The sequence below is a fragment of the Triticum dicoccoides genome, chromosome 4B (genome assembly GCF_002162155.2).
Source record: "Triticum dicoccoides isolate Atlit2015 ecotype Zavitan chromosome 4B, WEW_v2.0, whole genome shotgun sequence".
NCBI classification, from domain to species: domain Eukaryota; kingdom Viridiplantae; phylum Streptophyta; class Magnoliopsida; order Poales; family Poaceae; genus Triticum; species Triticum dicoccoides.
Genome location: NC_041387.1, coordinates 158,660,702 through 158,685,827, shown reverse-complemented (window position 1 = coordinate 158,685,827; position 25,126 = coordinate 158,660,702). Strand labels below are relative to the sequence as shown.

Below are 25,126 nucleotides of genomic sequence, written 5' to 3'. Positions count from 1 at the left end.
TCCCACAACCCACTGTACCCTCTACTTGAACGTGGTGCTTTATGCTTCATATTATTATCCAGTGATGTGTTGCCATCCTATGATGTTTGAATAGATTTTCGTTGTCCTACCGGTGATTGATGAATTGCTATGATTGGTTTAATTTTCTTGTGGTCATGTTGCTGTCCTATGGTGCTCTCCGTGTCGCGCAAGCGTGAGGGATTCCCGTTGTAGGGTGTTGCAATACGTTCATGATTCGCTAATAGTGGGTTGCTTGAGCGATAAAAGCATAAACCCAAGTAAGGGGGTTGTGGCGTACGGGATAAAGGGGACTTGATGCTTTAATGCTATGGTTGGGTTTTACCTTAATGATCTTTAGTAGTTGCGGATGCTTGCTAGAGTTCCAATGATAAGTGCATATGCTCCAAGAAGATAAAGTATGTTAGCTTATGCCTCTCCCACATAAAAATTGCTATCGGTCTAGTAAAGTAGTCAATTGCTTAGGGATAATTCCACAATTCCTACCACCACTTTTCCACACTCGCTATTTTTACTTTATTCCTTCTTTATCTAAACAGCCCATAGTTTATATTTGCGTGCTCTTTATTATCTTGCAAACCTATCCAACAACACCTACAAAGTACTTCTAGTTTCACACTTGTTCTAGGTAAAGCGAACGCTAAGTGTGCGTAGAGTTGTATCGGTGGTCGATAGAACTTGAGGGAATATTTGCTCTACCTTTAGCTCCTTGTTGGGTTCGACACTCTTACTTATCAAAAGAGGCTAGAATTGATCCCCTACACTTGTGGGTTATCAGCCGGCTCGTCACAGAGGAGCTTGTGCTTGAGTAAGGTGCCCTCTCGGCACCCGGCATTGAAGTACTCTATGGCTTGTACCTCGTGCACCCCTTCACAGGAGTTGCGCAGCTCGTCCCAGCACGTCAGGTAGTCGCGAATGGACTCAGTCGGGCCTTCAACGCACATGGAGAGATGGTGAGTGAGGGAGTCCCGGATTAGGGGGTGTCTGGATAGCCGAACTATCACCTTTGGCCGGACTCCTGGACTATGAAGATACAAGATTGAAGACTTCGTCCCATGTCCGAATGGGACTTTCCTTGGCGTGGAAGGCAATCTTGGCGATATGGATATGTAGATCTCCTACCATTGTAACCGACTCTGTGTAACCCTAAACCTCTTCGGTGCCTATATAAACCGGAGGGTTTTAGTCCGTAGGACGAACAACAATCATGCTTCTACGGTTTAGCCTCTCTAATCTCATGGTAGATCTACTCTTGTACTACCCATATCATAAATATTAATCAAGCAGGAGTAGGGTTTTACCTCCATCGAGAGGGCCCGAACCTGGGTAAAAACATCGTGTCCCTTGTCTCCTGTTACCATCCCCCCTAGACGCACAGTTCAGGACCCCCTACCCGAGATCCGCCGGTTTTGACACCGACATTGGTGCTTTCATTGAGAGTTCCTCTGTGTCGTCGCCATCAGGAAGGATGCCTCATCCCGTCTTTAAAGACGGCACTATTGCTAAAGGAGCTTTGGCTATCGGCCAAACTCTCCGGCTAGGCGGTTTCCTTATGACTGCCCGTCCGGCCACCGCGCCGATGATGACTCCTCGGGTCATCGGAAGCAATCTTCACGTTAGCTCGGAACTCGCCGAGCAGTTAGATCCGATGGAGCTCTCTTCCTTAAACGAGCTCTTGGATCGCATCGCTGCCCTAGGAGTCGCTACAGACTACGATCAGATTGGGCCTAAAACCGATTTGAGAGAGATCAATTCTCCCCAGGTTACCCACCACGTTGCCGTGGTTGAGGAGCAATACGGCGACCCTTCCTCAATTTTAAGGACTAGCTATGTCCGGATTCCCGATCCCTCCATGCCGGATTCCCGCGTTGGGGAGGACGTAACTCAAGCCCTGAACCTAAAGTCAGGCAGCAGGCTAGGTGCATTGGACAACATCCAAGAACCCAAGCTTTCGAGTTCGGAAACTTCTTGGCCCCTGAGCCCGAGATTGGACAGGGTTCCGGATTTAATTCCACCCGCCCACCCAAACATAAGCGATCTATCCCAAATCCGGCAAGAGCCCGCAGAAACAGTACACCATTACTGGGCCAGATTCCTCCTGGTTATGAACAGAATAAAGGACTGCCGTGAGGAGGACACGATTACATTCTTCCGCAATAATTGCACGGCAAGGGAATCCTCAACGCCGTAAGTCGTCGTTTAATTACATGCTTCGCTGACTTGGCGTCCATAGTATGAAAGTACTGTGAGATGGAAAGCGCCTGGAAAACCGAAATCAATTTTTGGGACAATCCGGCCCTGAATACAACCCTAGTCCAAAATAAAAGGGTGCATCATCGCCAGGCACCTGGGTTAAATACCAAAAAGAAAAAACCCTCTATAGGGCATGGAACCGTACTGGAGGGATGGCTCAATGGACCCTGCAAAATTCATAGTACAGAGGGCGCCACTCCAACTCATAGCCTTAGAGCATGTTGGATACTACGACAGGTGGCCAAAAGTGGCAAAGAGCTTGTAGCTCCAGAGCATCAGCCCAAGGATACCAGTACGGTATTAACAGTCTTCGAGACGTTCGCATCAAATAATATGCGAAAACGAACACTCCGCAGCCTTGCCGAAGTCTACCAAGTAGCAACAATAAACCCATGGAGTGACACGGCTATTTCCTTTAATGCCAGTGACGAACCTAAATTCCGAACAGCCCGAGCACCAGCCTCACTGGTCCTCAGTCCAATAGTGGACGGCTTTCGCCTCACAAAGGTACTCATGGACGGTGGCAGCGGATTGAACCTCATTTACGAGGAAACCCTTCGAAAAATGGAAATAGACTGGAGCCGCATTGAGCGAAGCAGCACAACCTTTAGAAGAATAATCCCCAGTCAGGAAGCATGTTGTACAGGAAAAATCACACTCGATGTGGTACTCGGCACGCGATAATTACAGGTCCGAGGAGGTCACGTTTCAAGTGGCCCCGTTCAGCAGCGGATATCACGCTCTATTAGGGCGAGAGGCATTCACAATTTTTCAAGCTATACCCTATTACGAGTACATGAAGCTCAAAATGCTCGGGCCCAACGGAGTCATCACTCTTGCTAGTGACCCGTACATAGCACTCCGCGCTGAAAATAAGATAGCCGCACTGGCCCTTGAGGCACTATCCGAAGCCCTAGCGGCCGAAGAACTCACTGCGCTGCGCTCCACGGTGAATAGGGATGATGTGATACTCGATAAGAGATCCAAGTCCACCTCCTTTAAACCAGCGGATGAAATAGTCAAATTCCAAGTCCATCCAGCGGACCCTATAAAAACGGCCTCCATCGGGGCATAATTAAACCCTGATGTAGACGCCGCACTACGAGAATTCCTATGCGAAAATTGGGACATTTTTGCCTGGCACCCTTCAGACATGCCAGGAATCCCACGCCGGCTGGCCGAGCACAGCCTAAACATCCTAAAAGGATTCAAGCCAGTCAAACAGGCTCTTCGGCGTTTCTTCGAACCCAAGAGACAGGCCATGAGAGAGGAGCTAGCCAAATTATTGGAGGCCGGATTCATCAGAGATATAAAACATCCGGACTGGCTAGCAAACCTGGTGATGGTACCAAAGAAGGACAAATCCTGGCGCCTATGCGTCGATTTTAAGGACCTCAACAAGGCTTGCCCAAAGGATCCCTTCCCACTCCCCCGCATCGATCAAATTATCGACGCTACCGCAGGACACGATTCATTGTGTTTCCTCGATGCATACTCCGGCTACCACCAAATTAAGATGGCAGAGCCCGACCAGGCCGCAACGGCATTCATCACCCCATACGGCCCATTCTGCTTGAACACAATGACCTTTAGGCTCAAAAACGGCGGCGCAACATATCAGCGCATGATTCAGACATGTCTGGCAAACCAGATCGGCAAAACAGTGGAGGCGTATGTAGACGATGTGGTCGTCAAAACCAAGCACGTCGAAACTCTAGTAGACGATTTGAGGCTCACGTTCGATAATCTCTGAACATATGACATTAAGCTTAACCCAGAAAAATGCGTTTTCGGTGTACCCGACAGAAATCTCTTGGGCTTCATTGTATCCGGTAGAGGAATTGAAGCAAAGCCAGCCAAGATCCGAGCTCCGTCACAATTGGGTATCCCAAAGGACCTCAAACAGATACAAAAATTGACGGGATGCGTGGCGGCTCTAAGCCGCTTTATCTCCCATTTAGGAGAAAAGGCGTTACCTCTTTATCGCCTCCTCCGACGCACCGAACACTTCGAGTAGGCGGATGCCGCCACGGCCGGACTCAAAGAAGTAAAAGCCATATTGGCAACAAACCCGGTCCTGGCCGTGCCCAACATGGGCGAACCAATGCTATTATATATCGCGGAAACTCATCAAGTTGTGAGCGCAGTGCTCGTTGTCGAATGAGAAACGGACGGACACAAGTTCCCCCTTCAAAAACCAGTTTACTACATGTCCACTGTCCTAACTCCATGCAAGTCACAGTACCCGCATTATCAAAAGATAGCGTACGCGGTGTTCATGGCATCCCGGAAGCTGCGACACTACTTTCAAGAGTGTTCGATAACAGTAGCCTCCGAAGTACCTCCTAATGACATTATAAACAACCGCGACGCGACGGGCCGGATTGCCAAATGGGCCATTGAGCTCCTCCCGTCCAACATAACTTATAAGCCACGGTGAGCTATTAAGTCGCAAGTTTTGGCCGACTTCGTCGCCGAATGGACTGAAGCCGAACTCCCTAAAGAGTATGGTGCATATTCCAACTGGATAATGCACTTTGACGGCTCCAAAATGTTGGCCGGTCTGGGGGCTGGCATTGTTTTGACGTCCCCAACCGGAGATATGGTTCAATACGTACTCCAGATAATGTATACAAACTCCAACAACACAGCCGAACATGAGGCCCTTCTACACGGCCTCCGGATGGCAGTCCCATGGGCATTCAACGCCTAGAGGTGCGCGGGGATTCGAACCTCGCAATGTCCCAAACAAATGGAGACTTCGATGCCAAGGATCCGAAAATGGCATCTTATCGCAACACCGTCCTAAAAATGTCAGCTCGGTTTGAAGGGCTCAAATTTCGCCATATAGCTCGGGATAACAACCAGGCAGCAGACGTATTGGCGCGCATTGGCGCAAAGCGCGATGCCGTCACTCCCAACATCTTCCTAGAGAGGCTGTTCAAGCCATCCGTATTATGGGAGGGAGAATCCGAAGATAACAACCCGGACCCAACTGCACTGCCCGATGCCGAACATTCTGACACAATTGGTGGTTCTGCCAACGAAGTAACATCTTTAGCCCACGTAATAATGGCAGTCATTGCCCCGTGGACGGAACCATTCCTAGCCTACCTAACCAGGCAGGAACTTCCCGAGGACCAAAACGAGGCCCGCTGCATAGTGTGGCGATCTAAAGCCTATAAGGTCCATGAGGGAGAGCTTTACAAGAAAAGCACAACCGGAGTCCTTCAAAGGTGTATCTCCGAAGAGGAAGGGCGGAACCTTCTAGCTGAAATTCATGCCAGACTCGGCGGGCACCACGCCGCAGCCCGGGCCCTTGTAGGCATCTGTACAGGATTTTATTGGCCGACGGCCCGGGCAGATGCTCAGGACTTAGTTCAACGATGCGTCGGTTGCCAGCTCTTTGCTAATCAAAGCCACATGCCACCCACCGCCCTCAACACTATACCCATCACCTGGCCCTTCACGGTCTGGGGGCTTGACATGGTTGGACCCCTTAAAGGAGGAACCCACAAGCAAAAATACCTACTGGTCATGGTGGATAAATTCACCAAATGGATAGAGGCCAAACCTGTTAAGATGGCCGAATCCGGATCGGTGATAGACTTCATATCAGGGGTCATATACTGTTACGGTGTCCCCCATAGCATCATCACTAATAATGGCACAAACTTTATGGCCGATGAGGTCAAACTCTGGTGCAAAAACATGGGCATCAAGCTCGACTATGCTTCAGTCTATCACCCTCACACTGACGGTCAAGTCGAGCGAGCAAATGGTCTAATCATGAGCGGCATCAAACCCAGATTAGTGCGGTCCCTCAAGGAATCTAACACGCACTAGGTAGAGGAGCTTGACTTCGTACTCTAGGGGCTGTGGACCACTCCAAATCGCACCACCGGATTTACACCATTCTTTAGGGTATACGGCACAGAGGCAGTTCTGCCCTGTGACATAATTCATGACTCACCTCGCGTGCGCATGTACGAAGAAAGAGAAGCCAAGCTCGATCGGCAGGACAGTTTGGACGCATTGGAGGAGGAGCAGGACGTGGCAAAAGACCGTTCCGCATTTTATCAACAACAAGCTCGAAGATATCAAAGCAGAGAAGTACGGGCCAAAACTTACAACGTTGGCGAGTTAGTTCTACGCCTGCCGGACAAGAAAAAGGACAAACTCAAGCCCAAATGGGAAGGTCCCTTTATCATCGACCAAGTCCTGACCGGTGGTGTGTACCGTCTTCGAGATGCGTCGGATAATCGACTTGAGCCAAACCCATGGAACGCAGCCCGTCTCCGAAGATTCTACGCCTAGCGCCGGATTCTGAGTTCGTCTCCTTCCTCCGTCTACATTTTACATATTAGCTATCTTCTGTTTCTCTCCTCCTCCCTCCTTTTCTATTGCAGCCTTTGAAAGCTTGTTCGCGCATCGTTCGCAAACACTTGACGCGCTATCCGCGCTCATCATACCTGGGGGCTTCTTTAACATAAGTTTATTTATACGGGCTTCATGCCCAACACATGTGTCACACTTCCGCGTGTACCTTTTATTCACCATTATATGCATCGATATCACTTAAGTTTTGCCCAAGCTGGGTTGCCTGGCTCCTGTGCTTACCCGTACGTTCCCGATTATTCGGCTAGGCGGTAAAGGGAGCAGGTCTGCGATTGTTACTACCGGGTCAGCCGGATGTGTACCTCAGACTGGGTGAAGCCAAAAGCTAGCGTTCTTACATGTCATCTTTAATTACATAGTCAATCCGACTGATTATATTCCTCTTCAATGCCATCTAATAGGCTGTCTAGTTTACAGTCCTGCTGGGAATACTTAGCGGCCAACTCTACTTGGCCGTACACTAAGCTCACAGGGATCTCCTTCCCATCGGGCCCCGTAGGTCCGACCTCGGCCATGTGGTTTGGGTCAACCTTCGTGTACCGCGTCTTCACCATGGCCCAGGCTTCCCTGGCGCCCTGACTGTAGGCCAATATCTTCCATAATCGGAAGCACCGCCGCACTCCCTGAAGCCTCTCTGCAAGCTCTCCAAGGCCTTCGGGTGCGGAGAGAGAGGGCCACGAGGCCTGGGCGACGCCTTTCATCAACTGTCGAACTCGTTCGTGCAGTTGTAAGAGCTCGAGAAGAAGGTCACCCGTAGAACCGGGCATTTCCTCTGCAGGACGGCCTGTGAGCATACCTACAGATAAAACTCTGTTAGTCGACTTCCTCACTGAACTTTTTTTCAAAAGTTCATTTAAGCACTTACTAAAAATGTCGCGTCAAAGCCGCCGATTCTCCTTAACGGAGTCAGACAGCTGGGCACGAACATCCTTTAGTTCCTCACCCAGCTGGGTGGTGGCATCTTGGAGATTATTTTTCTCTTGCCTCACCCTTGTAAGCACATTCTCATCTGCCTTTAACCGGCACATGAGATGTTGCTTCTCCGGATCTATCCCGGCGCCATCTGCAATATTATTGTCAGACCTCTACACACGCCGCACTTCACAAGTTACTTATCTTTTGAAGCATATATTACCAGAGGGGGTCTCTTTGGCTTCCCCCGCTGCGGCTAGTGCGACCTCAAGTTGGGCCTTGCAATCCTCCAGCTCCTGGGACAGTTGGGTATTCTTTTCTGTAAGATCCTACATAATAAATGATCCTTAAATCAGTTATTCTAACTATTTCAAGTCTCGGGGGCTACTGGCATGTATAACTGTCAAATTTTCTCACCCGTATGTCTTTTACATACTGCTCCGTGGCTCTGGCTAGACCATTTTGAGCGGCACGGAGGTGCGCATCTCCTGAATTAAAGGTATCCAATGCCTCTAGGGAGAAACACGTGTCACGAGGAACTGTCCGGTGACGCCTGTGATTCATGGCACTCTCCACCTCGGAATTGGTGGCAGATAACCAGTCGGCATCCTCTGTCGGAGGAGCATCCGAAGCATGCCTCGTGTTCGCCTCCGCTTCTAGACCTGGCTTGGGAGCCTGACGAGCGGAGGATTGATTGGCAACCTCTCCGGATACAGTCCGGCGAGTGCTCTTTTTCCTGAAAAAGCACGAGCGTCAGTATGTCTCCCAGGAATAAAGCCTGAGAGTAAGGTGGCACGCCATACCGTTGCGCCGGAGTTTCAATCCAGACCGCACTTCTTTTAAGCCTGCTGGGCCGTGCTACCCCTTGTTGGCTAGCCACCGCGGGCTCGGCCTTCCGCCTCAAGGGCGCCCCCTGCGAAACGTCACCGGTATACGGTGATCAAAAATAAGCACGGATGGGTCATTTCCAAAGTATTGGGACTTTGATCTCAATTACTTGTGAGGCTGGAAGTATTCCGGGGTAATCAGTCGTAATGGCGACCAAGGCATTATCAATGCTCAGTTGGTGAAATACCCCATCAATCAGCTCCACTGATATGTCCAGATCCTCTTGGGAGGTCGGATCGAGGAACCGTTCTGGATCCTCGGGTTGTGGAGGCGGGCTGTTTATGTCCTTTACAGCCTGGCGCAGTTCCTGCGCCGAAATCACAAAATGAGATACTTGACTATGGGAGTATGGATCGGATAGGCAAAAATAAATGTCCGCTTATCCAGCTTGGATGATTGGACATAGAAAATCCGTCCTGTGGATTGACGCGGAGAAATTCCACCTCTTCTCCCTTGTACAACACAGACAAGATCTTCGTCAGATCGGCGACCGATCCCGGCCCCTTACGGCCGCAGCGGGTGGCATCATCCTCCCCGTTGAAATCCCACATGGGGAGGCCTCTATACTGGAGCGGCTGCACCCCCCACATAATGCATGTGGCCATGACCCCGATCACGGTCAGTCCGGAATGAGCCAACAACCTTATCCGGCTCATCAGGTAAAGGACGTCCCTGTCATTTTCCTTCCGAGGGCTCCGTGGACGCCAGCTTAGGCGTTTCTTCAAAGGAGCATTATTGAACTCAGGGAGGCCGATCTGAACAGGGTCCGGCAGGGGGAATCTTCTATATAAAACCACTCCGAAAGCCAGTCTTCGGATGCCTTCTTCGGGGTCCCGGATAGATATCCGGTCCCGGCGATGCGCCATAGTTCGGCTCCTCCCACTTGATATATTGACCCCTCTTGAGAACGGGGCACAAGGCAGAACAACTTCTTCCATAGTGCAAAATGAGCCTCGATGCCCAAAAACAACTCGCAAAGGGCCACGAAGCCCACAATATGCAAAATGGAGGCAGGCATAAGGTTGTGCAACTGGAGGCCGTAGAACTCCAGGAGCCCCCGGAGACACAGATGAATTGGAAATCCGAGCCCTCTTATCAAATAAGAGACAAGGCATACCCGCTCTCCTTTGGAGGGGCTGGGGACGCTCTCCGCTTAATTTCCGCCCTTATAGGTGGTGAGCCGGCTCGTACCGGAACCATGAAGGTTGGGGGAAGAAATCCCTTCACTACTGGAAACAGGGAATTTGCCATCAGCCAGCTCTTTGCCATCTGCCAGCTGATGGCAAAGAACGTCTTTGCCATCTGCTTATAAAAAACAGATGGCAAAGAACCGACAGACGGCAAAGAACGTGGTTGCCATCAGCCAATTCTTTGCCATCTGCTAGTGGATGGCAAATAATTTTTGCCATCTGCCAGCAGATGGCAAAGAGGTTGGCAAATCCTATGGCCGTCAAGAGTGTAACGGTGTACCAGCCCCACCTCTTTGCCATTTGCCAGCAGACGGCAAAGATTCTTTGCCATCTGCTGGCAGATGGCAAAGAGATGGGACTATCTCTGTCTTTGCTAAAAAAAAGCAAAGAGTGAAAAATTAAAGAAAAGAAAACCCCTAGCCTCCCTAAAAAAACCCCAGCCACCCCGAATCAGTCTCAGCCCACTCCCGTGCGTGCTGCTGGATAGGGTTCGCCGCCAACCTCACCGGTCGCTGCTACCGTCGGTTTCCCCTACATGGCCGGAGGATAGGCCATCCCGCCGGTCCATTCCCGCCCCACCCCCATTCCTTGCTTGCTCCCTCCCTCCCCGCGCTCGCGCGTGGAATCCCCTTTGACTCCCAGCCGCCCCCGCCGACGCCCGCCAGCCGCGCCTGCCGGCGGGCCGCCTCGCGTCGCCCGATCTGTCGCCCGTCCCGCCTCCTCACCCAGGTTCGTACGAAGCTCCTCTTCCTCCGACCGATACTGCCTCTGCTTGCTTGCGATTGCCGCTGGATCCGCGCTTGCTGCCGCTCTGGGCAGGGGAATGGCCGGATCTCCACCCCGGGGACCTGGGCCTTGTTAGCGGCGCCCGCTAGATCTGGGGGCGGGTGCACCGCACGGACGCGAGTTTTCGAATTCACGCGGATCTCCTGCCCGTCTCTGCTGTCAGGTGCCGCGCCCGCTTTTGATGCCGGATTCCCCCCTGCTCTGTTTGGCTGTTGTTAGGACCGTCTATTGTTTTTAGCTTGCTTCACAGCGATGATAAGCCTATGTGCTACGCTTCATTTCGTCTGGGATTCAGTGTTGAAAAACTTGAGATGGTAGTGGTAGGTGGCGGCTTAGATCTCACCAGCAATGGACTGTGCAGGTCTCCTACCCAGGAGGAGGACTAGGAGGAGCAGGAGGAGGGGAGGCCTGCTGGGCGCGCGCAGGAGGCTCCCCGCCGGTCGCCACCCGCCACCCCAAGGATAAAGGCCGGCTGCGCCGGTCCCCGTCGGTCGCTGCTCCGGATCCAGGCCGACCACCGCCCTGCCCCCGTCAGCCCGGTCTATTTCCCACCGGATCCCATCTTCGCCGCCGTCCGACGCGCCTTCTTCAAGGAGCTGCGACCCCATGTCTCAGAGGAGCTAGCCCCGGCGCCATTGATGCCCGAGCGACGCTCCCAAGCTAGGAGCGGCACCAGGACGACCACGCCCCCGAAGCCTAAACTGCAAGGTGAGCTCACCCCCTTCTCTTCTTCCCTATGGATCAGTGTCCTGGCTCATGTTCTCTGTTCTGTACATGTGTGCAGTTTATTTTCAGAGTACTTGTTGCGTGCAAAATCCTACCCTGGCGCAGGTTGTTGGTTGTTTAATTCTGGAATCACAAGTTAATGCATTTTGCTATGTGGGTACTGCAATCTTATATGGGCAACAAGTTCAATATGGTTTTTAGAAAAGAAAGTCCAATCTGGTTTTTAGAAAAGGCAAGTCCAATCTGGTCACGTAGCTAGGCAAATACAATTTGCAATTCCTGCCTTGCCGTAACAAGCTTGATTTGGTATGGTAGAAAAATAGGACTCCTAATATCTCGCCCTACCCCGAGGATTCTGTGCCACTCCACGCCGGCAAGGCTTAAGCCTTCTTCTTCACGTTATTTTTTTCTAATAAGATCACCGCTCGTAAAGAAAAATCCCATAGATCGTGGATCATCTAAAGCAAAAGCCCTAGCGAGTCTGCCGAGGCCTAGTGGGTCTGCGGGCTTTGTCGTCCTCATGCCGCCGCCATGCTTGTGCTTGGCGCCATCTATTGTGGCTTCTTCTCCACCAACTCGAGCAATTGATCTCCTCTTTTCCCATGCCGTCATGGTATCCTTGCTGACATGTGTTCGGCCATTATGTCCTGCAGATCCACCCACGCCCTCTCCATTGCCACTCCATCGGTCGCGTAGAGAAGATCGAGAAACGCAGCCTAACGCCAGTGTCGAGCTGATTCCGGGGATGATTCCAGTCAAACGTAATGAGCATATATGAACAGGTTTGCAGTACGTCCATGCCTTTGGGGCATCTGGAGCTTCACATAATTGCTAATTAGTGGCTGGGATTTTGACGTCGCCTCTTATACATATATGGAGTTGCACTGTGATTAAATTTATATTGCTTTAATAATGTTCAAGCTTGGAAAATGATGCTTAGTTCTAGACAATGGAAATAAGTTGTCATTATTTCGGAACTTATCCGTGCACTGAGACTTGCTACTTTGATTCCGTTGTTTGCTAGAGAGAATAGCTATGTAACCTGGCCGACCTCTCTAACCTCATTTAAGAATTTGGTTTCTCAGAGTTCAACTATGTCTTTCAAAAATCAAACTAAAACATATTCCATTTATTTATCCCACTGTTTATAGGCAATCTGGTCATACCTTTGTAGTTCTATTTGGAAGACAGTTAGAGAACATTAGGTACCAACAATAGCACTATTTTTTGTCGGGCGAGGACATCGACATGCAGCCTGCTACGGACTCCACCACCAATCATCCTCATGTAGTTGCGTGAGGTGCCCATGTGTCAAGATGGTGGTGCAACGGCTGGGAACAACGTGTCTGAATGCCATGGGCAGATGGGTGACAGTGATATACGTCCTACATAGATGTATGATTTCGTCTCTTCCACTGGATTATGATGAAATTAAGGATCAAGTATCATATGCATGCATGATAGCTACATACAGTTTTTCTGTACAAATGGTGTGTTGCACTGCTATTTTGTTGAAAAGACATTATCTTGCAGATCCTTTTATTTCATTGTTTCTTTCCCTTATAATATTTATTGATGATTTGGTTGATTTCTTGACTAGAGGATTTGAAGATACAAATAATTGGCTAGAAGTATAGTATGTCTTGCGATCAAAGTTTCCAATTATATTCCGATCAACATCCTGTAACTGACCAATTTCTATGTCCGCAGATATACATGCTAAATTATACATGTTATCTCCCAATGAAGAGATGAGAAAAATATAAGTATGTAATTATACATACACTAGCAACTTCCAGTTTTATAACTAAGCTCATAGCTACTCTTTCAGCTCATGTTCTACTATGTCTAAATGTATATGGAAATTTTCTCTCCCCCTGTACCTTAAAGAGCATATTGGGCCAGGGATTCATTTGAACTGGCTGTGATTGGGTATTGACGTTATTCATATTTTCTAAAAGCCAGCAGTTATGTCCTATAATTTGTACTGCATATAATTAAGTTAGGCTTGAGCAACAGTTTTTCCATATTTACAATTTAATTAGGTGTATGCAAAAATATGAAATGGTGTTATTAAGGCAGAGGAACCGTATGTAGGACATATTTGTGATAAGAAAAATCAAACATATCTACATATAGATTTGTTATTTTGTCTTCATTATCTTGCCTAAAAATATACTAATAAGACCACATCAGGTGCAAACATTTTGCTCCCAGACTTCTTTTAGCATAAAATTGTAACTAAATAATATCAATCAAATCCCTCTTTAAATTTTAGAAATTCCCAAGTTTGTTTCCATTAATGCAAATATTTATACTAGCATTTGAATATGGAATACTTTGTTTTTTCCCATTACATGAATGAGACTAATGTGCGGGTCATAATTTTGAAATAATAAATGAAACGTGCACTCCTTCATATTTTTGTTAAAATACACACAAAAATATTAGATATAAATTTTAATGTTGCAGACATCTACATTAAAATATTCTTCTGAAATTTAGAACATGGACATCCATAGTTACGGTTACATACAATGTTAAATCAGAATTAATTGTCGGCTAGAATGCAAGGGTAGTGGAGCATTTAACATCAAAGAACCTATTTCACTAAATGGTCTACAATTACTAACTGAGATGAGTTACTACTGTATTTTTCTTGTTCTAATTACAACATGTATACATGTGTGTTATAAGTTCAATTATATATGAAGATGCCGACGGGGTCATATATTTATGAACTATGAGTTAGGTCATATATTTTCCGATTTTGATATGAAAAACACCATAATATATTTGGGTTGATTAGGTGGATTTAAATGTGCAGTTGTTTCGTTGCTATGAGGGTCTGGTGTTCGACGACCTCCCCGTGCGTTCATCCTAACGAGACATTGCAAATGATCTTTAATTTGGTGCAACATAACTCCCGACAAGCTTCGACGTCTGCCATTATCGCGAGCAAGACCCTGATCCTCCTTCGTCGGCCACTACCGCGAGCAAGAACCTTGATCCTTCACCTATGGGTTGACGGTAAGTTTTGCCTAGTGCTTTTCTTAATTAGCTCCAAAATGACCTATTTAACCTAGGATAGCTTTAAAATGACCTATACTTAGCATTTTTTCCTCCAAAATGACTTAATATGCTTAGCTAGCTCAAAAATGACCTATTTAACCTAGGATAGCTCTAAAATGACCTATACTTAGCATTTTTTTTTTCTCTAATTGACTTAATATGCTTAGCTAGCTCTAAAATGACTTACGAAATGACATATTTTATCTTCGAAATGACTTCATATGCTTAGCTAGCTCCAAAATGACATAATAAACTTATTAGTTCCAAAATGACCTTACATAGCATTTTTACACCAAAATGACTTAGTATGCTTAGTTAGCTCAAAAATGACATAATAACCATACTTAGCTCCAAAATGGCCTATTTTATAGATATAAGTTGCATCATAATAATCTTCACATTTTAGTTGCATCATAATAATCTTCTTCTTCTAGTCTTCTTCTAACTTTCTTCTTTCCCATTTTGTAGATTTGCTTCAGATCACGGAAGCTTGGGTTGATGGAGTGCTTGTCTTTAGTTTTTGTTTTGACTTTGTGAAACTTGCTACCTATGATGAAACTGTGTAATATTGATGAAACTGTGTAATATTGATGAAACTATGTATATGTATGGATGAAACTTGCCACTATTGGTAACATGTGTTGGATATGTGTTCGATATATATGTGTTCATGACTATTGGTAATATGTGTTGAATATGCTATATTGGTCACATAAATATATTTGTGTTTGATTTTCTATAAAAATGAATTGATATAAGAAAAAATATATTAAATGGGGCAATATAGGCACTTTGCCATTAGTTGGCAGATGGCAAAGAGGCCACATGTCATCTACATGTAAAATTTGGGCTGGCCTATTTGGGACCTTTGCCATCTGCCAGCAGATGGCAAAGCTCTTTGCCATCTGCTAGCAGACGGTAAAGCATGCAGCCTTTGCCATCTGCTGGCAGACGGCAAAGAGCCTGAATCCTTTGCCATCCGCTGGCAGACAGCAGAGTATGACGTTAGCCTTCTAATAGGGCTAACCCCGTTAAGGGGATTTGCCATCTGCTAGCTAATGGCAAAGGCACAAGCTCTTTACCATCAGCCAGCAGACGGCAAAGAAGCGTTTGCCGGCAGGGTTTCAGACAAACTGTTTGCCATCCGCCGACCATGCCTTTGCCATCTTCCATGGCAGATGGCAAAGTGCCAGATTCCAGTAGTGCTTGGTTTGGAGCGTCACTAACTTGCTGTGCAGGATGGAGCATCTCTCCCAATCTACAAGCTGGGGGCTGGGAGGCCGAGAGGAGGAGACGCGTCGACTGTCCATGATGGAATGGGTTTCTGTCAGATGCGCTCTGATGAATGCTCGCGAAGGGAGAATGGGGTGATTCAGATCTAGATCCTCGTCTCGTTTATAGGTAGCTCATTTGCGCAGCTAGGGGGTAAATTGTAAAAATACCCTGGCTTTTCGCATTCGTTCGACATGTGGAAGATGGCCATTATTGGGCGTGGAGGCCAAGGAGCGCAATATTTATAAGAAGCCGGATGCTATTCAAACAGGTACACAGGATTTGGAGAAGAATCCACCTTGCAATGCCGAAGACAATCTACACGCCGGACTCATCGTCATTGAAGCCTGGTTCGGGGGCTACTGAGGGAGTCCCGGATTAGGGGGTGTCCGGATAGCCGAACTATCACCTTTGGACGGACTCCTGGTGTCGGTGTCAAAACCGGCGGATCTCGGGTAGGGGGTCCCGAACTGTGCGTCTAGGCGGATGGTAACAGGAGACAAGGGACACGATGTTTTACCCAGGTTCGGGCCCTCTTGATGGAGGTAAAACCCTACGTCCTGCTTGATTAATATTGATGATGTGTGTTACAAGAGTGGATCTACCACGAGATCAAGGAGGCTAAACCCTAGAAGCTAGCCTATGGTATGATTGTTGTTCGTCCTATGGACTAAGGCCATCCGGTTTATATAGACACCGGAGTGGGCTAGGGTTACACAAAGTCGGTTACAATGGTAGGAGATCTACATATCTGTATCGCCAAGCTTGCCTTCCAAGCAAAGGAAAGTCCCATCCATACACGGGACGAAGTCTTCAATCTTGTATCTTCATAGTCTTGGAGCCCGGCCGATGATGATAGTTCGGCTATCCGAACACCCCCTAGTCCGGGACTCCCTCAGTAGCCCCCGAACCGGGCTTCAGCGACGACGAGTCCGGCACGTATATTGTCTTCGGCGTTGCAAGGCGGGTTCTCCTCCAAACTTCATGTTCCTGTCGAATAGTGTCTGGCTTCCTTATAAATGTTGTGCTCCTTGGCTTCCACGCCCAATAATGGCCTTCTTCCACGTGTCGTATGAATGCGAGAAGCTAGGGTATTTTTACATTGTACCCCCTAGACGTGTGAACGAGCCGCCTATAAGAGAGGCGAGGATCTAGATCCATCTCACACCATCCTCCATCCGCAAGTTCTCATCGAAGCGCCTCTGACAAAAATCCATTCCATCATGGATAGTCGCGCGGCTCCTCCTCTCGCGCTCCCAGCCCTAAGCCAGGAGATTGGGGGAGATGCTCAGTTCCACACAGCGAGCTAGTGACGCTCCAAACCGAGGGATATCTTCCCCCAGCTTTCATGGTTTCGGTTCGAGCCGGACTGGCCACCTTCAAGGGTGGAAAGCAGGCGGAGAACATCCCCAACCCTTCCAAAGGAGAGCGGGTATGCTTCGTCCCTTATCTAATAAGGGGACTCGGATTTCCCATACATCCGTTTCTCCGGGGGCTCCTGGAGTTCTACGGACTCCAGCTTCACCACCTCACACTTGCCTCCATTTCGCACATCGCGGGCTTTGTAGATCTTTGCGAGCTATTCTGGGCATCAAGCCCCATTTTGCGCTATGGAAGAGATTGTTTTGCCTTGTACCCCGTTCTTATGAGGGGTCGATATATCAAGTGGGCGGAGCCGAAATATGGCGCATCGCCAGGACCGGATATCTATTCGGCACCCCGAAGAAGGCGTCCGAAGACTGGCCTTCGGAATGGTTCTACATGGAGGACGCCCCTCTGCCGGATCTAGTTCGGATCAGCCTCCCGGAGTTCAGCAATGCTCCCTTGAAGAAACGCCTGAGTTAGCGCCCGCGGAGCCCTCAACGGGAGGATGATGGGAGTGTCCATTATCTGATGGGCCGGATTAGGTTACTGGCCCACTCCGGATTGACCATGATTGGAATCATGGCAACGTGCATTATGCGAGGGGTGCAGCCACTCCAATATAGGGGCCACCCTATGTGGGATTTCAACGGGGAAGACGACGCCACCCATCATGGCCGCAGAGGGCCGGGCTCGGCAGCCGATCTGGCAAAGATCCTGTCCGACTTGTACAAGGGGGAGGAGGAGGACTTTCTCCGCACAAATCCATTGAACGGATTTTCCATGAACAACCCTCGGAGCTGGGTAAGCGGACGTTTATCTACCCGATCCATACTTACAAAGTCAAGTATCTTACTTCGTGATTTCTATGCAGGAACTGCGCCGGGACGTGGAGGGCATACGAAGCCTAACTCCACAGCCCGAGGATCCGGAACAATCCCTTGATCTATCCTCCGTAGAGGATCCGAACATAAAGGTGGAGCTGATTGATGGGGTGTTCCACCAACTTAGCATGGACAATGCCCTAGTCGCCATTACGGCTGACTACCCCGGTTTGTTTCCGGCCTCCCAGGTGACTACGACCGAGGTCTTGACACCATTATTTGATCCGTGCTCAACTCTGACCATCCTATACTGATGGTGCATCGCAGGAGGTGCCTTTAAGGCGGGAAGCCGAACCTGCGGCGGCTGACCATCAAGGGTCAGTTCGGCCCAGCAGGCGAAAGAGGAGTGCGACGCGAATCCAAACGTCGCCTTAACGGTACAACGCACCGTTGTTTTTAAGGGAAGGATCCCTAGGAGGTATAATAATGCTCATAACTTTTTCCAGGAGAAAGAGCGCTCGCCGGACAGTGTCCGGAGAGGTTGCCAATCAAGCCTCCGCCAGGCATGCTCCATCGCGTGGTCCGGAAGTGGAGGCGAACACAAGGCAAGAGCCGGATGCTCCTCCGACGGAGGATGCTGACAGGCTGTCCGCCACCCGGTCTGAGGTGGAGAGCGCCATGAATCACAGGCGTCGCCGGACAGTTCTTCGTGACGCGTGTTTCTCCCCGGAGGCGTTGAATGCCTTTGATGCGGGAAACGCGCACCTCCGTGCTGCTCAAGATGGTTTAACCAGAGCCACGAAGCAGTATGTGAAGGACATATGGGTAAGTAATTTTAATAGTTATATATGCTAGTAGCCCCCGAGACTTAAAATAGTTAAAATAACTGATTTAAGGATCATTTCTTATGCAGGATCTTACGCAAAAGAATACCCACCTGTCCCAGGAGCTCCAAGAGTGCAAGGCCCAACTTGAGGCCGCACTAGCCACCACAGGGGGAGCCACAGAGACCCCCGCTGGTAATATGTACTTCGAAAAGATAAGTAGTTAACAAAGTGCGGCGTGTGCGTAAATCTGACAATAATATTGCAGAGGGCGCCGGACTAGATCCGGACAAGCAACAGCCACTTCGTCAGCTAAAGGCCGGCGAGAGGGTGCTTATGAAGGTGCAGTAGGAGAGAAACAAGCTCCAAGATGCCCACACCCAGCTAGGAGGAGAGCTGAAAGGTGTTCGGGCCCAGCTGTCTGGCTCCGTGAAGGAGAATCAGCGGCTTCGTTGCGGCATTTATAGTAAGTGCTTGAGCAAATTCCTTTGAAAAGAAGAATTCGGCGAGGAAGTCGATTGACAGAAATGTGTCTTTAGGTGTGCTCACAGGTCGCCCTACGGAGGAAATGGCTGGTTCAACGGGTGACCAACTTCCCGAGCTGGTGCAACTGCTCGAACGTGTTCGGCAGGCGATGAGTGGCGTCGTTCAGGCTTTATGGCCTTCCGTCTCCCTACCCGAGGGCCTTGGAGGGCTTGCTAAGAAGCTTCAGGGAGCATGGCGACGCCTCAGTCTGTGGAAGATATTGGCCTACCGTGAAGGCGCCAGGGAGGCCTCGGCCATGGTGAAGACGCGGTACCCGAAGGCTGACCCAAACCACATGGCCGAGGTCGGACCTGCGGGGCCTGATGGGAAGGAGATCCTTGTGAGCTTGATGTACGGCCAAGTAGAACTGGCCGCGAAATATTCCCAACAGGACTGTAAGTTAGACAGCCTGTTAGATGGGATTGAAGAGGAGTACAATCAGTCAGTTTGACGATGTAATTTGAAATGACATGTAAAATGCCTTCTAGCCGGATTGTAGATCGTTTGTCTTTGCGGACCTTTTCGCTTCAACCTCGGGACCCAACAGTCCGGAGTGTGTCCGAATACCCTTACGGTTATAGAAGAACCGGGGCATGCGTGGAGACAAGGCGTCGGGGTCATAATTGCTTTATCAGACAAGTGCCCAACTAGCTATGTTATATTACATGGTTAGTAAGAAACATCTTCCAGGGAGAATAGTTCCGTTAAGGGTTCCTTTCCCTGGGAGGCATGCCCTAAAGTGCATGCCTGGACTGCGAAAATAGCAGAAAAAGCATCTGGGGGCAAATAAATAAGTAAGTAATAAAGCATCTTTCAAGTCACCGACCGAATATTCTCTTAAGAATGCTAGCTTTCAGCTTCACCCAGTCTGAGGTACACATCCGGCTGACCCGGCAGTAACAATCGCAGAGGTGCTCCCTTTACCTCCTAGCTGAACAATCGGGAACGTAGGGGTAAGCACAGGAGCCAGGCAACCCAGCTTGGCCAAAACTTAAGTCATATCGATGCATATAATGGTGAATAAAAGGTACATGCGGAAGTATGACACATGTGTTGGGCATGGAGCCCGTATAAATAAGCTTCTGTTAAAGAAGCCCCCAGGTATAATGAGTGCTAGGAGCACATCAAGTGTGTGCGAACAATGCGCAAATCAGCCTATCAAAGGTATTGAAAAAAAGGTGGGAAGAAGGAGGGGGACAAGAGACAGTGAAAATGTAAAAAGATGGACGGAGGAGTGAGACAAACTCTGAGTCCGGCGTTAGGCGTAGAATCTTCGGAGACGGCCTGCGTCCCATGGGTTCGGCTCGAGTCGGTTGTCAGATGCGTTACGTAGACGGTATGCTCCGCCGGTCAGGACTTGGTCAATGATGAAGGGACCTTCCCACTTGGGCTTAAGTTTGTCCTTTTTCTTGTCCGGCAGGCGTAGAACAAGTTCGCCAACGTTGTAAGCTTTGGCCCGTACTTCTCTGCTTTGATATCTTCGAGCCTGCTGTTGATAAAATGCGGAACGAGCTTTTTCCACGTCTCGCTCCTCCTCTAAGGCGTCCAAACTGTCCTGCCAATCCAGCTCGGCTTCTCTTTCTTCGTACATGTGCACGCGAGGTGAGTCATGAATTATATCGCAGGGCAGAATTGCCTCTGCGCCGTACACCATAAAAAATGGTGTGAATCCGGTAGTTCGGTTTGGCGTGTCCAAACCGGCGGATCTCGGGTAGGGGGTCCCGAACTGTGCGTCTAGGCGGATGGTAACAGGAGACAAGGGACACGCTGTTTTACCCAGGTTCGGGCCCTCTTGATGGAGGTAAAATGCTACATCCTGCTTGATTAATATTGATGATGTGTGTTACAAGAGTGGATCTACCACGAGATCAAGGAGGCTAAACCGTAGAAGCTAGCCTATGGTATGATTGTTGTTCGTCCTATGGACTAAGGCCATCCGGTTTATATAGACACCAGAGAGGGCTAGGGTTACACAAAGTTGGTTACAATGGTAGGAGATCTACATATCCGTATCGCCAAGCTTGCCTTCCACGCCAAGGAAAGTCCCATCCGGACACGGGACAAAGTCTTCAATCTTGTATCTTCATAGTCTTGGAGTCCGGCCGATGATGATAGTTCGGCTATCCGGACACCCCCTAGTCCGGGACTCCCTCACCTGGGCTATGAAGATACAAGATTGAAGACTTCGTCCCGTGTCCGGATGGGACTTTCCTTGGCGTGGAAGGCAAGCTTGGCGATACAGATATGTAGATCTCCTACCATTGTAACCGACTCTGTGTAACCCTAACCCTCTTCGGTGCCTATATAAACCGGAGGGTTTTAGTCCGTAGGACGAACAACAATCATACCATAGGCTAGCTTCTAGGGTTTAGCCTCTCTGATCTCGTGGTAGATCTACTCTTGTACTACCCATATCATCAATATTAATCAAGCAGGAGTTGGGTTTTACCTCCATCGTGAGGGCCCGAACCTGGGTAAAAACATCGTGTCCCTTGTCTCCTGTTACCATCCGCCTAGACGCACAGTTCGGGACCCCCTACCTGAGATCCGCCGGTTTTGACACCGACAGCGAGGCTTGGGCAGCCGCTTGTAGGTGCTGGTGAAGTTGCAGATGAAGACTTCGGTGAAATCCAGACAACTGTTGACGTTGTATGGCTTGAGGCTGTTCATCCATGTCTGGGCCGTGCCCTGGAGCATGAGTGGAACATACTTCACATCAACGCGTATGCTGCCGCTTGCTATGTTGACGGGGGTGGAGTAGTCAACCAGCCAATCCTCTGACTTCACGGAGCCGTTTTACTTGGGAGTGTCACGTGGGAGCGAGAACCCTTTGGGAAAGGGCTCGTCGCATATGCGGGGGTCGAAACAAGGCGGGCCGACTGCATCTTCTTCTTCTGTCGCCAGGGATCAAACGAGTCGGTCGATCTGGTGGCGAGCGTCATTCTCTCCGACTCCTTCGCGGTGGCCGAGTCGGCCTCCGAGAGTTGGATGCTCAAGAGGCGGCGGGGTGGCATGTCTCTCCCTACGTGGGGGAGGCGAGCAGTCATTGCGCCGTTCCACTGCTCTTGGGCGGCCGTCTTGGTCACGCTCGATCGTGATGTGCGTGCGCCAACTACGGCTAGCAGCCTGTTGGAAATACACCCTAGAGGAAATAATAAATTAGTTATTATTATATTTCCTTGTTCATGATAATCGTTTATTATCCATGCTATAATTGTATTGACAGGAAACTCAGATACATGTGTGGGTACATAGACAACACCATGTCCCTAGTAAGCCTCTAGTTGACTAGCTCGTTGATCAATAGATGGTTACGGTTTCCTGACCATGGACATTGGATGTCGTTGATAACGGGATCACATCATTAGCAGAATGATGTGATGGACAAGACCCAATCCTAAGCCTAGCACAAAGATCGTAGTTCGTATGCTAAAGCTTTTCTAATCTCAAGTATCATTTCCTTAGACCATGAGATTGTGCAACTCCCAGATACCGTAGGAATGCTTTGGGTGTACCAAATGTCAACGTAACTGGGTGGCTATAAAGGTGCACTACATGTATCTCCGAAAGTGTCTGTTGGGTTGGCACGAATCGAGACTGGGATTTGTCACTCCGTGTAAACGGAGAGGTATCTCTGGGCCCACTCGGTAGGACATCATCATAATGTGCACAATGTGACCAAGGAGTTGATCACGGGATGATGTGTTACGGAACGAGTAAAGAGACTTGCCGGTAACGATATTGAACAAGGTATCGGCATACCGACGATCGAATCTCGGGCAAGTACAATACCGTTAAACAAAGGGAATTGTATACGGGATCGATTGAGTCCTTGACATCGTGGTTCATCCGATCAGATCATCGTGCAACATGTGGGAGCCAACATGGATATCCAGATCCCGCTGTTGGTTATTGACCGGAGAACGTCTCGGTCATGTCTGCATGATTCCCGAACCCCTAGGGTCTACACACTTAAGGTTCGATGACACTAGGGTTCTATAGGAAGTTTTTATGTGGTTACCGAATGTTTTTTGGAGTCCCGGATGAGATCCCGGACGTCACGAGGAGTTCCGGAATGGTCCGGAGGTAAAGATTTGTATATGGGAAGTCCTGTTTTGGTCACCGGAAAAGTTTCGGGTTTTTTCGGTAACGTACCGGGACCACCGGGAGGGTCCCAGGGGTCCACCAAGTGGGGCCACCAACCCCGGAGGGATGCATGGGCCAAGTGTGGGAGGGTACCAGCCCCAGGTGGGCTGGTGCGCCCCCCACAAGGGGCCCAAGGCGCAGGGAAGAGTGGGAGGGGGCAAACCCTGTGGCAGATGGGCCCTAAGGCCCACCCCAGGTGCGCCTCCCCTCTCTCTCCCTCTGGCCACCACCCAGATGGGATCTGGGGGCTGCCGCCACCCCTTGGGGAGGGAACACTAGAGGGGGCGCAGCCCCCTCCCCTCCCCCTATAAATACATGAGGTCTGGGGGCTGCCCAACACACGAGAACCTCTCCCTCTTGGCGCAGCCCTACCTCTCTCCCTTCTCCTCTCCCGTGGTGCTTGGCGAAGCCCTGCAGGATTGCCACGCTCCTCCACCACCACCACGCCGTTGTGCTGCTGCTGGACGGAGTCTTCCTAAACCTCTCCCTCTCTCCTTGCTGGATCAAGGCGTGGGGGACGTCACCGGGCTGTACGTGTGTTGAATGCGGAGGTGTCGTCCGTTCGGCACTAGGATCTCCGGTGATTTGGATCACGACGAGTACGACTCCTTCAACCCCGTTCTCTTGAACGCTTCCTCTTAGCAGTCTACAAGGGTATGTAGATGCACTCTCCTTCCCCTCATTGTTGGTTTCTCCATAGATAGATCTTGGTGACACGTAAGAAAATTTTGAATTTCTGCTACGTTCCCCAACAGTGGTACCAGAGCCAGGTTTATGCGTAGTTTCTATGCACGAGTAGAACACAAGTTGTTGTGGGCGTTGATTTTGTTCAATATGCTTACCGTTACTAGTCCAATCTTGTTTCGACAGTATTGTGGGATGAAGCGGCCCGGACCGACCTTACACGTACACTTACGTGAAACAGGTTCCACCGACTGACATGCACTTGTTGCATAAGGTGGCTAGCGGGTGCCAGTCTCTCCCACTTTAGTCAGAACGGATTCGATGAAAAGGGTCCTTGTGAAGGGTAAATAGCAATTGGCATATCACGTTGTGGTTTTGCGTAGGTAAGAAATGTTCTTGCTAGAAACCCATAGCAGCCACGTAAAACATGCAAACAACAATTAGAGGATGTCTAACTTGTTTTTGCAGGGTATGCTATGTGATGTGATATGGCCAAGAAGAATGTGATGAATGATATGTGATGTATGAGATTGATCATGTTCTTGTAATAGGAATCACGACTTGCATTTCGATGAGTATGACAACCGGCAGGAGCCATATGAGTTGTCTTAATTTATTGTATGACCTGCGTGTCATTGAAAAAAGGCCATGTAATTACTTTACTTTATTGCTAACTGGTAGCCCTAGTAGTAGAAGTAATAGTTGGCGAGACAACTTCATGAAGACACGATGATGGAGATCATGATGATGGAGATCATGGTGTCATGCCGGTGACGATGATGATCATGGAGCCCCGAGGATGGAGATCAAAAGGAGCAAAATGATATTGGCCATATCATGTCACTATTTGATTGCATGTGATGTTTATCATGTTTCTACATCTCATTTGCTTAGAAACGACGGTAGTAAATAAGATGATCCCTCGTTAAAATTTCAAGAAAGTGTTCCCCCTAACTGTGCACCGTTGCGAAAGTTTGTCGTTTCGAAGCACCACGTGATGATCGGGTGTGATAGATTCTTACATTCACATACAATGGGTGTAAGCCAGATTTACACACGCGAAATACTTAGGTTAACTTGATGAGCCTAGCATGTACAGACATGGCCTCGGAACACAAGAGACCGAAAGGTTGATGAGTCGTATGGTAGATACGATCAACATGAAGATGTTCACCGATGATGACTAGTCCGTCTCACATGATGATCGGACACGGCCTAGTTGACTCGGATCATGTAATCACTTAGA

The 25,126-nt window shown here is 49.1% G+C and overlaps 1 long non-coding RNA gene across 1 annotated transcript; it reads left to right on the top strand.

The window, feature by feature from the left end:
- Positions 1-10,104: 10,104 nt before the first annotated feature.
- LOC119293490 lies at positions 10,105-14,754 on the top strand. The gene is made up of 4 exons (XR_005143085.1): positions 10,105-10,388; positions 10,807-11,153; positions 13,999-14,201; positions 14,712-14,754. It is a non-coding gene; the product is annotated as an uncharacterized LOC119293490 (long non-coding RNA).
- The last annotated feature ends 10,372 nt before the right edge of the window (positions 14,755-25,126 follow it).